Below are 12,086 nucleotides of genomic sequence, written 5' to 3'. Positions count from 1 at the left end.
ATCCTTTGGGTATATACCCAGTAATGGGATCACTGGGTCAAATGGTATTTCTAGTTCTGGATCCCTGAGGAATTGCCACACTGTCTTCCACAATGGTTGAACTAATTTATACTCCCACCAACAGTGTAAAAGCATTCCTATTTCTCCACGTCCTCTCCAGCATCTGTTGTTTCCTGATTTTTTAATGATGGCCATTTTAACAGGCATGAGATGACATCTCATTGTGGTTTTGATTTGCATTTCTGTGATGACCAGTGATGACGAGCATTTTTTCATATGTCTGTTGGCTGTATAAATGGCTTCTTTGGAGAAGTGTCTGTTTATATCCTTTGCCCACTTTTTGATGGGTTTGTTTTTTTCTTATAAATTTGTTTAAGTTCTTTGTCGATTCTGGATATTAGCCCTTTGTCAGAAGGGATAGATGGCAAAATTTTTCTCCCATTCTGTAGATTGCCTGTTCACTCTGATGATAGTTACTTTTGCTGTGCAGAAGCTCTTTACTTTAATTAGGTTCCATTTGTCTATTTTGGCTTTTGTTGCCATTGCTTTTGGTGTTTCAGTCGTGAAGTCTTTGCCCATGCCTATGTCCTGAATGATATTGCCTAGGTTTTCTTCTAGGGTTTGTATGGTGCTATGTCTTACATTGAAGTCTTTAATCCATCTTGAGTTAATTTTTGTATAAGGTGTAAGGAAGGGATCCAGTTTCAGCTTTCTACATATGGCTAGCCAGTTTTCCCAGCACCATTTATTAAATAGGGAATCCTTTCCCTATTTCTTGTTTTTGTCAGGATTGTCAAAGATCAGATGGTTGTAGATGTGTGGTGTTATTTCTGAGACCTCTGTTCTGTTCCATTGGTCTGTATATCTGTTTTGGTACCAGTACCATGCTGTTTTGATTACTGTAGCCTTGTAGTATAGTTTGAAGTCAGGTAGCATGATGCCTCCAGCTTTGTTCTTTTGCTTAGGATTGTCTTGGCTATGTAGGCTCTTTTTTGGTTCCATAACAAATTTAAAGTAGTTTTTTCCAATTCCGTGAAGAAAGTCAGTGGTAGCTTGATGGGGATAGTATTGAATCTATAAAAATCTTTGGGCAGTATGGCTATTTTCACAATATTGATTCTTCCTATCCATGAGCATGGAATGTTTTTCTATTTGTTTGTGTCCTCTTTTATTTGGTTGAGCAGTAGTTGGTAGTTCTCCTTGAAGAGGTCCTTCACATCCCTTTAAGTTGGATTCCTAGGTATTTCATTCTCCTTGTAGTAATTATGAATGGGAGTTCACTCATGATTTGGCTCTCTGTCTGTCCTTGGCACATAGCAATGCTTGTGATTTTTGTGCATTGATTTTGTATCCTGAGACTTTGCTGAAGTTGCTCATCAGCTTAAGAAGATTTTGGGCTGAGATGATGGGGTTTTCTAAATATACAATCATGTCATCTGCAAACAGAGACAATTTGACTTCATCTTTTCCTAATTGAATAGACTTTCTTTCTTTCTCTTGCCGGATTGCTGTGTCCAGAACTTCCAATACTGTGTTGAATAGGAGTGGTGAGAGAGGGCATCCTTGTCTCGTGCTGGTTTTCAAAGGGAATGCTTCCCATTTTTGCCCATTCAGTATGATATTGGCTGTGGGTTTGTCATAAATGGTTATTATTTTGAGATACTTTCTGTCAATACCTAGTTTATTGAGAGTTTTTAGCATGAAAGGCTGTTGAATTTTGTCAAAGGCCTTTTCTGCATCTATTGAGATAATCGTGGTTTTTGTTGTTGGTTCTGTTTGTGTGTTGGGTTATGTTTATTGATTTGTGTATGTTGAACCAGCCTTGCATCCCAGGGATGAAGCAGACTTGCTCGTGGTGGATAAGCTTTTTGATGTGCTGCTGGACTCGTTTTGCCAGTATTTTATTGAGGATTTTCATGTCAATGTTCATCAGGGATATTGGCCTAAAATTCTCTTTTTTTGTTGTGTCTCTGTGAGGCTTTGGTATCAGGATGATGTTGGCCTAATAAAATGAGTTAGGGAGGATTCCCTCTTTTTCTATTGATTGGAATAGTTTCAGAAGGAATGGTACCAGCTTCTCTTTGTACCTCTGGTAGAATTCGGCTGTGAATCTTTCTGGTCCTGGAATTTTTTTGGTTGGTAGGCTATTACTGCCTAAATTTCAGAGCCTGTTATTGGCCTATTCAGAGATTCAACTGCTTCCTGGTTTAGTCTTGGGAGGGTGTATGTGTCCAGGAATTTATCCATTTCTTCTAGATTTTCTAGTTTATTTGCATAGAGGTTTTTATAATATTCTCTGATGGTAGTTTGTATTTCTGTGAGATCAGTGGTGATATCCCCTTTATCATTTTTTATTGCATCCACTTGATTTTTCTCTCTATTCTTCTTTAGTATTCTTGCTAGTGGTCTATTTTGTTGATCTTTTCAAAAAACCAGCTCTTGGATTCATTGAATTTTTTGAAGGAATTTTTGTGTCTCTATCTCCTTCAGTTCTGCTCTGATCTTAGTTATTTCTTGTCTTCTGCTAGCTTTTGAATTTGTTTGCTCTTGCTTCTCTAGTTCTTTTAATTGTGATGTTAGGATGTTGATTTTAGATCATTCCTGCTTTGTCTTGTGGACATTTAGTGCTATACATTTCCCTCTACACATTGCTTTAAATGTGTCCCAGAGATTCTGGTACATGGTGTCTTTGTTCTCATTGGTTTCAAAGAACATCTTTATTTCTACTTTAATTTAGTTATTTTTTATTTATTCATTTATTTTTGAGACGGAGTCTTTCTCTGTCACCCAGGCTGGAGTGCAGTGGCATGATCTTGGCTCACTGCAAGCTCCGCCTCCTGGGCTCATGCCATTTTCCTGCCTCAGCCTCCCAAGTAGCTGGGACTACAGGTGCCCACCACCACACCTGGCTAATTTTTTGTATTTCTTTTTGTAGTAGAGACGGAGTTTCACTGTGTTAGCCTGGATGGTCTTTATCTCCTGACCTTGTGATCCACTCGCCTCGGCCTCCCTAAGTGCTGGGATTACTTGCGTGAGCCACTGTGCTCGGCCTCAATTTATTATGTACCTCGTAGTCATTCAGGAGCAGGTTCAGTTTCCATGTAGTTGTGCAGTTTTGAGTGAATTTCTTAATCCTGAGTTCTAATTTGATTGCACTGTGGTGTGAGAGACAGTTTGTTTTGATTTCTGTTCTTTTACATTTGCTGAGGAGTGTTTTACTTCCAATTATGTGGTCAATTTTAGAATAAGTGTGACGTGGTACTGAGGAGAATGTATATTCTGTTAATTTGGGGCAGAGAGTTCTGTAGATGTCTATTAGTTTTGCTTGGTCCAGAGCTGAGTTCGAGTCCTGGATATCCTTGTTAATTTTCTGTCTCATTAAGCTGTCTAATATTGACAGTGGGGTGTTAAAATCTCCTATTATTATTGTGTGGGAGTCTACGTCTCTTTGTAGGTCTCTAAGAACTTGCTTTATGAATCTGGGTGCTCCTGTATTGGGTGCATATATATTTAGGATAGTTAGCTCTTCTTGTTGAATTGATCCCTTTACCATTATGTAATGGCCTTCTTTGTCTCTTTTGATTTTTTTGGTTTAAAGTCTGTTTTTATCAGAGATAAGGATTGCAGCCCCTGCTTTCTTTTTGCTTTCCATTTGTTTGGTAGATCTTCCTCCATCCCTTTATTTTGAGCCTATATGTGTCTTTGCACATGAGATGGGTCTCCTGAATACAGCACACCAATGGGTCTTGACTCTGTATCCAGTTTACCAGTCTGTGTCTTTTAATTGGAGCATTTAGCCCATTTACATTTAAGGTTAATATTGTTATGTATGAATTTGATCCTGTCATTATGATACTAGCTGGTTATGTCGCCCATTAATTGATGCAGTTTCTACCTAGCATCGATGGTCTTTACAATTTGCCATGTTTTTGCAGTGGCTCATACCGTTTGTTCCTATCCATGTTTAGTGCTTCCTTCAGGAGCTCTTGTAAGGCAGGCCTGGTGGTGTCACAATCTCTCAGCATTTGCTTGTCTATAAAGAATTTTATTTCTCCTTCACTTACGAAGCTTAGTTTGGCTGGATATGACATTCTGGGGTGAAAATTCTTTTCTTTAAGCATGGTGAATATTGACCCCTACTCTCTTCTGGCTTGTAAGGTTTCTGCAGAAAGATCCGCTGTTAGTCTGATGGGCTTCCCTTTGTGGGTAACCCGACCTTTCCCTCTGGCTGCCCTTAACATTTTTTCCTTTATTTCAACCTTGGTAAATCTGACAATTATGTGTCTTGGGGTTGCTCTTCTCAAGGACTATCTTTGTGGTGTTCTCTGTATTTCCTGAATTTGAATGCTGGCCTGTGTTGCTAGGTTGGGGAAGCCCTCCTGGATAATATCCTGAAGAGTGTTTTCTAACTTGTTTCCATTCTCCCCATCACTTTCAGGTACACCAATCAAACGTAGATGTGGTCTTTTCACATAGTCCCATATTTCTTGGAGGCTTTGTTTGTTCCTTTTCACTCTTTTTTCTCTGATCTTGTCTTCTTGCTTTTTTTCATTAATTTGATCTTCAATCACTGATATCCTTTCTTGTGCTTGATTGAATCAGCTATAGAAGCTTGTGTATGCTTCATGCAGTTCTTGTACTGTGGTTTTCAGCTCCATTAGGTCTTGTAAGCTCTTCTCTACACTGGTTGTTCTAGTTAGCTACTCATCTAACCTTTTTTCAGGGTTTTTGGCTTCCTTGTGATGGGTTAGAACATGCTCCTTTAGCTCAGAGAAGTTTGTTATTACCGACCTTCTGAAGCCTACTTCTGTCAGCTTGTGAAACTCATTCTCCGTCCAGTTTTGTTCCCCTGCTGTTGAGGAGCGGCAGTCCTTTGGAGGAGAAGACATGCTCTGGTTTTTGAATTTTCAGCCTTTCTCTTCTGGTTTCTCCCCATCTTTCTGGTTTTATCTAACTTTGGTCTTTGATGTTGGTGACCTACAGATAGGGTTTTGGTATGGATGTCCTTTTTGTTGATGTTGATGCTATTCTTTTCTGTTTGTTAGTTTTCCTTCTAACAGACGGTTCCCTCAGCTGCAGGTCTGTTGCAGTTTGCTGGAGGTCCACTCCATACCCTGTTTGCCTGGGTAACACCCGGAGGCTGCAGAACAGCAAATATTGCTGCCTGATCCTTCCTCTGGAAGCTTCGTCCCAGAGGGGCACCCGCCTGTATGAGTTGTCTGTCTGCCCCTACTGGGAGGTGTCTCCCAGTCAGGCTACTCGGGGGTCAGGGACCCACTTGAGGAGGCAGTCTGTTTGTTATTGGATCTTGAACGCTGTGCTAGGAGAACCACTGCTCTCTTCAGAGCTGTCTGGCAGAGACGTTTAAGTCTGCAGAAGCTGTCTGCTGCCTTTTGTTCAAATACACCCTGCCCCTAGAAGTGGAATCTAGAGAGGCAGTAGGCCTTGCTGAACTGCGGTGGGCTCTGCCCAGTTTGAGCTTCCCTGCAGCTTTGTTTACACTGTGAGCATAGAACCACCTACTCAAGCCTCAGCAGTGGCAGATGCCCATCCCCCTGCCAACCTCCAGCAACCCAGGTTGATCTCAGACTACTGCGCTAGCAGCCCAAGGCTTTGTGGGTGTGGGACCCACCGAGCCAGGCACGGGAGGGAATCTCCTGGTCTGCCAATTACGAAGACCATAGGAAAAGCCCAGTATTTTGGCAGGAGTGTACCGTTCCTCCAGGTAGGGTCACTCACAGCTTCCCTTGGCTAGGAAAGGGAAATCCCTGGACCCCTTGTGCTTCCTGGATGAGGTGATGCCCCACCCTGCTTTGGCTTGCCCTCCATAGGTTGCACCCACTGTCCAATCAGTCCCAATGAGATGAACCAGGTACCTCAGTTGGAAATGTAGAAATCACCTGTATTCTGCATCAGTATCACTGGGAGCTGTAGACCGGAGCTGTTCCTATTTGGCCATCTTGGAAGTAACCCGTATGTCTATTTTTAAAGTCATTTTTCTGTGAAGTATAATTCCTGAAGTGTCTACTTGTTGGAGGAGGTTGAGGTTAGTATAATTACTATCAAAAAATAGACTTTCAGAAATTGATTCCAGCTTTTCCTGCCCCTCACTACTTCTCTGAGGAGCCTGGTAGATCCTTCCCCACATGTGTCCCTTATAGGTGTCCACTCCGGCAGATACTGCTTGGAGACATATGCAGAGAACTACCATTCGTTTGGGTTTTGCCCCAACACAACCAGCTTATACACATTACACAAAAACTTGCTTTTTTATTTCTCAATTCATCATGGACATGCTCACATCTAAGTAGATGAACAATCTGGTGCTTTCTAATATAGTTACATAGAAGTTTGTATCACAAATTTCTGTTCCTTTCATTTTCTTCTTTTTTGAACCATAGCCTTTTCTCCTTAACTTCACTAAATGATGCTCCCTGTCTTGTTTGCAGCCTCCCTTCTTTCCAGTGCTGTGTGTTAACCATCTCAGTGTATGCTTTCCGACATTTCTAAATGCTTTTATGATCATGTGTATACATGTGCACATGCACGCACACACTCCTCCGCACACATGCACACATAGGTATATTTGATCATTTCTGTACACAAACGGGATCACACTTGGTACTTCTATGTACTAAGTGGCTGTTACTGTTGAGATTTGAAAACATCAAAAAAAAAAAAAAAAAAAAAAGCCCAAACAGCAAAATGTTTTTACAAAGAGAGAGCCTTGCTCAAGGTGCCAGAACATACCTGGGAGATCCAAACCTCTCACCCAGGTCTTCTCAGACAAAGTCACTTTCTCTGCACCCAACTTCAAATGAAGACCACTCCCACACAGCCCTGGCAGCTCAGGGCAGCGTTCATGTGCCAGGCCTTCCCTACCTCTTCTGCGGGTTTGCAGGAGGATGGCCACCTGCTGCCATCCAGATTTCAGGCACAGCTTCCTCTGATATCCAAGGTCACGTCAGACTGTACCGGGAACCATGACTGTATGAGGTTCACAAGGACACCAAAGCTTTATTTTTTATTTTTTAACATAGTAGTTTTTGACTCCGTCTAATCTGTTTGCTAAGGTTAGGGGCAATGTGGCATTCACATGCTATTTACCTAACATTTCCAATACTCTCCTCCTCCCTCAAGGTTATTACTTCTCTGGTTGGCGATGGACTCAAATCCTCATTCTCAAAAGCTTGTTCTCAGGGCTGGGAAAGGCACAGTTGCTCTGTTGGCAGGTGGGCAGATTTCCATGGGCTAAAATAAAACTAAAGCAGAAGTCACTGTATAGCTGCTGCTTCTGACCCTTAATAGAGAAAGAGAGTGGAAAATTTCTCCTTGGTATTTGCTGGCTTTATCGTGGGGTGTCACACGATGCATTTGAAACAAGTTAATTTACAATTTTAATTTCAACACTGATTTTTAAACCAGAATTACGTCCATCTCTCTTGTCTTTTTATCCTCAGCTCTGGTTGACTCCTGCTGGAATTAGTTCCAATATGTTCTCCAGAAAACCATCTCCTTTCAGAAACTGTCAGGATCACGGGGCCATTTACGTCTGTTTAGCTATTAGGTTGAATCATATGATTAACATTACATTTTTGTAGTTCAAAAATGGCCAGATATTGTCACTTCAGTGGTTCAACCCACTGTGTTTTCCCTGAATATTTACAGTTGGGAAGGCTTGGGAGCCAGGAGGCCCCGTGGGGATTCTATTACCCAGTTCTCAAGGTTTACAGGGGACCACCTGGGGCCAGCCTCATTGCCCAGTTGATGAGGAATTGATTCACCTGTGCTGAAGCCGTCTCCTCGAATGCCCCTGACGAAATGTGAAGTGTGGTGTGAACGGTCAGGCTCCAGGAGGTGCAGGCTTCCAGGATCACAATAAAGGATGGGGATCCTTTAAAGCCCAGAGGGCCATTCCCTGGCAGGAAAGGAAAATTAGGCAAACACCCTGGAGAGGCCCAAGCCTGAGAGACCTCAGGACCTGAGATTGCCCCTGACTCTCTGAGGATTCAAATCAGACAGATCCTCTTCCTGGCCTCTTGTATCCACACTCGAGTTTCCCCACACTGTTTGAAATGCTGTGGGCAGAATGCAGGCCGCTTGCCCTGACCGCAGAGGACTGACTTGGGCAGGTGGGCATGAGCCTTTTTGCCCAGCGTGAATTCCTCTTCCACAGCTGGATGCTGACCTGCAGGGCGGTGCTTCAGTGAGTACTTGAGCAGGGTCCAGGATGAGAAGCCAAACTGTTTCTCATGTTCTCCTGCAAAATGAATTTATTTCCTTGTTAGAGAAGAGTGGACACACCCCTAGTCAAATATAAGTGAAAATCAATACATCTTTATTAGAAAAAGTTAGAAAGATATGGACATAAAAAAAAAATTAACCATCTTCCCACCAGTACAAATCATTATTACTGCTACTTTGGCAAATTTCCTTCCAGATTTTAATGCATTCAAAAAAATACGTAATTATGATACTGCTGATCCATGTATAGTTTATATAATAAGAATATATAGAAAATATTCTATATAAAATATACATTGACCAGGACTATATGCTACTATAGAGATTGTATACAAAATACAACTGGCTGCATTTTATATCCCAACCCTTTTCATTCATCCTAAGTAAATACGCTATGCACATAAATGTTGCATAGTGTTCCCTAAAGTCGATTTTCCATCATGTAGTTAACAAATTTTCCTTTTAGTGTAGTAAAGTACATGGACTCTGGATGGTTTGGTTCAAATATCAACACGCTGATTGTGTGAATGTGCGCAAGATGCTTAATCTCTCTTTGTCTCTGTCTGTTAAACTTTAAAATTGGCGTAAGAGTTGTATGTAGCCTGTTAAAGAAAAAAAAAAGAATTATGCATAACCTGTTGCAGAAAAGAAACCAAAGTCTCCAGATGTTGCCATTTATAAGAAGTACACTGAAGGGAGGTAAGCTATGTTACCAGCCATGGCTCAGATCCCTAGCATGTCAAAATTAGATGTTGTCTTTTATGTCTGAATATATATCAAAGGCCCTATTTGAGGTTTGCCTTTAAACAAAAGAGGAGAAGGGGCCCTAAGACACAGAGGTTGGGCATTGAGTCACTGTGACACTAGCTGGCAGGGGAATGGGAACCTTCTAGCCATGAGCTAAGGTTCCTGAAAACATTCCTTTCAACATAACATTTGCAGGACAGAGAATTTGTTGAGTGAAACATTTGGGAGTCTATAAAATCATTGTAGTATTTATCCAGGGGAGCAAAACATTAAACATTTACAAAGGGGCCACTGTGTTGTTCAGGGAGCAAAATATTAGCATTTCTTTGTTAAGATATTGAACTTTTGATGAAGGAGTTTTTAACTCTGGACAAGGACTGATTTTCTGATTAATTCATGGGTCGCTGGGAGGATCAAACACTTAGAATAAGAGTCTGCAAGTGTTTCCTATAAAGGGCCAGGTAGTAAATATTTTAAGTTTTGTGAGCCCTATGCAAGGCTCTGTCACAGCTTCCGGATGTCTCAGCTCCCCGGTGTGAAAGCAGCCACAGACAATATGCAAATCAATAAGTATGACTGAGTTCCAGTATGACTTTTGTTGTGGATGCTGAAATTAGAATTTCATGTCATTTTCGTATCACAGATTTTTTTGTCTTTTGATTAAAAAGAGCTATTTAAAAACATAAAAGAAAAAATATTTTAGACTCTCAACTGTACAAAAACCATTTGGCCCCTGGGCTGTAGGTGGCTAACCCCTGACTTAGAGCAGTACTTGGCATTAGTGACTGCTAAGTATGTGTTAGCTCCTACCCCCACGGTCACAGCTGTTGTTACCACCGTCGTCACCATCTACATCCTTCTGCTATTGTAAATAAAGCACTGAAGAACATCTTCAGGGAGAAAGATTTTTATCCCTCCCCTGCTTTTGCAGTTACTAACTGTGCTGCAGCCCTATGCTAGGGCCAGACAGTTCTAGGCTCTGGAGAAATCTCTGCATCTCTTTGACTTCCTGGGAGTCCATTTGTAGCAGCTGCAGCTTGATCAGCTCCTTGCTTCACCATGGCAGAGAGGTTTCATGCTGGTGGTGGTTCCTCACCAGAGGCTGCCTGGAGAGCTGTGCTGGGCTCAAGGAGAATGGGCTTCATGACGGATTATCAAGGCCCAGGAGTGCTGTTTGCACATGTGCTGTGTTCTTTGTTGGACATCATAGCCTGTGCTCTCCCTGGGGATGAATGAAAAGGGGAGACAGAGATGCCCACTGTACATGACATGTATTTATCCCTTGTTTTAAAGTGACAAGAGGTGGGAGAAAGGGGTTCATAAAAGGAGTGATAGAAGGAGGAGCTGGGAGGTAAGGAAAGAAAGAATAGGGGTACTATTGCTAGAATGAGCCGTGATATCTGGATTGTTCCAAATTCCCCGTGTGCTCAGCTGAGTAGAAAAGTTGCAGATATCTTTATGAAGCTTGACAGCACTATTTCATTATTCATAAAGACTTTTTAAAAAATCATAACCAGCTTAATTTTTAAAGGAAATGTATCCCCAAAGCATCTTTTAATTGAGTTTTTATGGTAATTCTTTGTATTGACTGTTGAATCAACATACCAAATAAAATATGCTCCAGTGTTTTCTTTCATTCAGGAAGTCTCAGTTCTGCTTCTTCAAAATAATGAAGTGAGAGTCAATTTAGATTTTCATGAATTTACATACCTGGCAGTACATGGCCTTTTCTAAGAGTAAACATAAGAGAGTATTTTTTAACTAGGAAAGTTTGCCTTAAATCCAGAATCTTTGGTGTATGATCTTTCATTGTTTGTGTCTGCATAATTTATGAGTGTGTGTGTCTTGCTGTATTATTAAGGCTTTTAATAACTCACTTCTGAAATAGAAGTTCCTTGAAGGCAGGTACTATTTTTGTTTTAAACTCATCTTTGGATGAAATGTATAATTTCTGTCTTGCACAGTGCCTTGCATAGTAGTGGACGTCCAAAATTGTGTGATGAGAAGAAGGAGCTCAGGGTTGCAAGCCATGTAATGGTCATTTGCCTTTCCCTTCCCTAGACAGTGTCCCTGCTGCACATCCCACCCTGACCACAGTATTGCTCAGGACAAAATCTTTTCTGCTATTCCTGTTTGTGTAGTGGCACAGCATACTGTCAGTACCCTTTCAGATGCCTGAAGACAGTGTTAGTCCAACCTACAACTTCCATCTCAGTTAATCATCATACCTCACACACCTTTCTAATTTTCCCTGGGCTAACTAACTAGTTTTTTTTTTTTTTTTCCAACTTTTCTGGCATGCTTCTCTGTTCTGACATTTCTGCTTCTTTCCGGCCACTCGTGTGCACAATTTCTTATGTGTCAGGAACTGGGTTACGTTGTGACCCCCAGATTGTGCATCATATCCAGATGTGACTGGGCAGGGCCCAGTCCAGTGGAAACTTTTCTGTTCTTGTTGTGCTCCTATTAATAAAACCCAACACGGCAGAGCCTTCTGGTTGCCACATGAACTTGACTCCTCTTGGACTTGCTGCCAACTTCAATTCTTAGCTGATAATTTGAACAGTCATAGACTCTGCTTGGTTTCAGAACATTTTCAGGGAGGAGATTCCCTTAGTGACACTTGGAGGTGGTCTTAGAGCTTCGTTGAACCTGGGGTATCACACCAGGGGTACAGTTGTGGAGTTGCCCAGCCCAGAGAAGCAGAGCCAAGGTTGGGGCCAGGAGGTAGCGGTAGCAGGTGGGTGAACAGAATGAGAGAGATGAGCGGAAGTGTTAAGGAGGCCAGGCAAAGAGAAGAGGATGTACATCAGAGAGGGAGGTACACTGGGGAATCCAGGGGGCTTAGAATCTATTGGCCTAGATCCCTAGCATCTTCCTAGGTGTTTCTTTCAGGAGGCAACTTTGTGCCTCACCTTAAAGAAATGATGAGGAGCTGGGATCTCATGAATTATTCATGAGCCAGGTTTCCCTTAATCTGTACGCATGTGCTTGAATTTCTAAAAATCTTTTTTAAGGGACTTTATATTTCTCTGATTAAATTTCTTCTTGCTAATGGACCCCGTATTCCTAGTCACCAAAGACCTTTTGAACCC

At 41.7% G+C, this 12,086-nt stretch overlaps 1 protein-coding gene across 7 annotated transcripts in view; it reads left to right on the top strand.

The window, feature by feature from the left end:
- ELMO1 (engulfment and cell motility 1) overlaps window positions 1-12,086 on the top strand; it is a 586,094-nt gene that overhangs the window by 291,177 nt on the left and 282,831 nt on the right. The window contains exon 1 of one of the 7 annotated variants that reach the window (XM_033193628.1): window positions 4,735-4,739. The exons of the other annotated variants lie outside the window; for them this stretch is intronic. The gene's annotated coding sequence lies outside the window, so the exon portion shown is untranslated. Of the gene's footprint in view, window positions 1-4,734; window positions 4,740-12,086 lie in introns of those variants that run through there. 7 annotated transcript variants of the gene reach the window in all.

The sequence above is a fragment of the Trachypithecus francoisi genome, unplaced genomic scaffold (assembly GCF_009764315.1).
Source record: "Trachypithecus francoisi isolate TF-2019V2 unplaced genomic scaffold, Tfra_2.0 Lachesis_group4, whole genome shotgun sequence".
In the NCBI taxonomy this organism is placed as follows: domain Eukaryota; kingdom Metazoa; phylum Chordata; class Mammalia; order Primates; family Cercopithecidae; genus Trachypithecus; species Trachypithecus francoisi.
The sequence above is the reverse complement of the archived record's forward strand: the minus strand, read 5'-3'. Positions and strand labels throughout refer to the sequence as shown.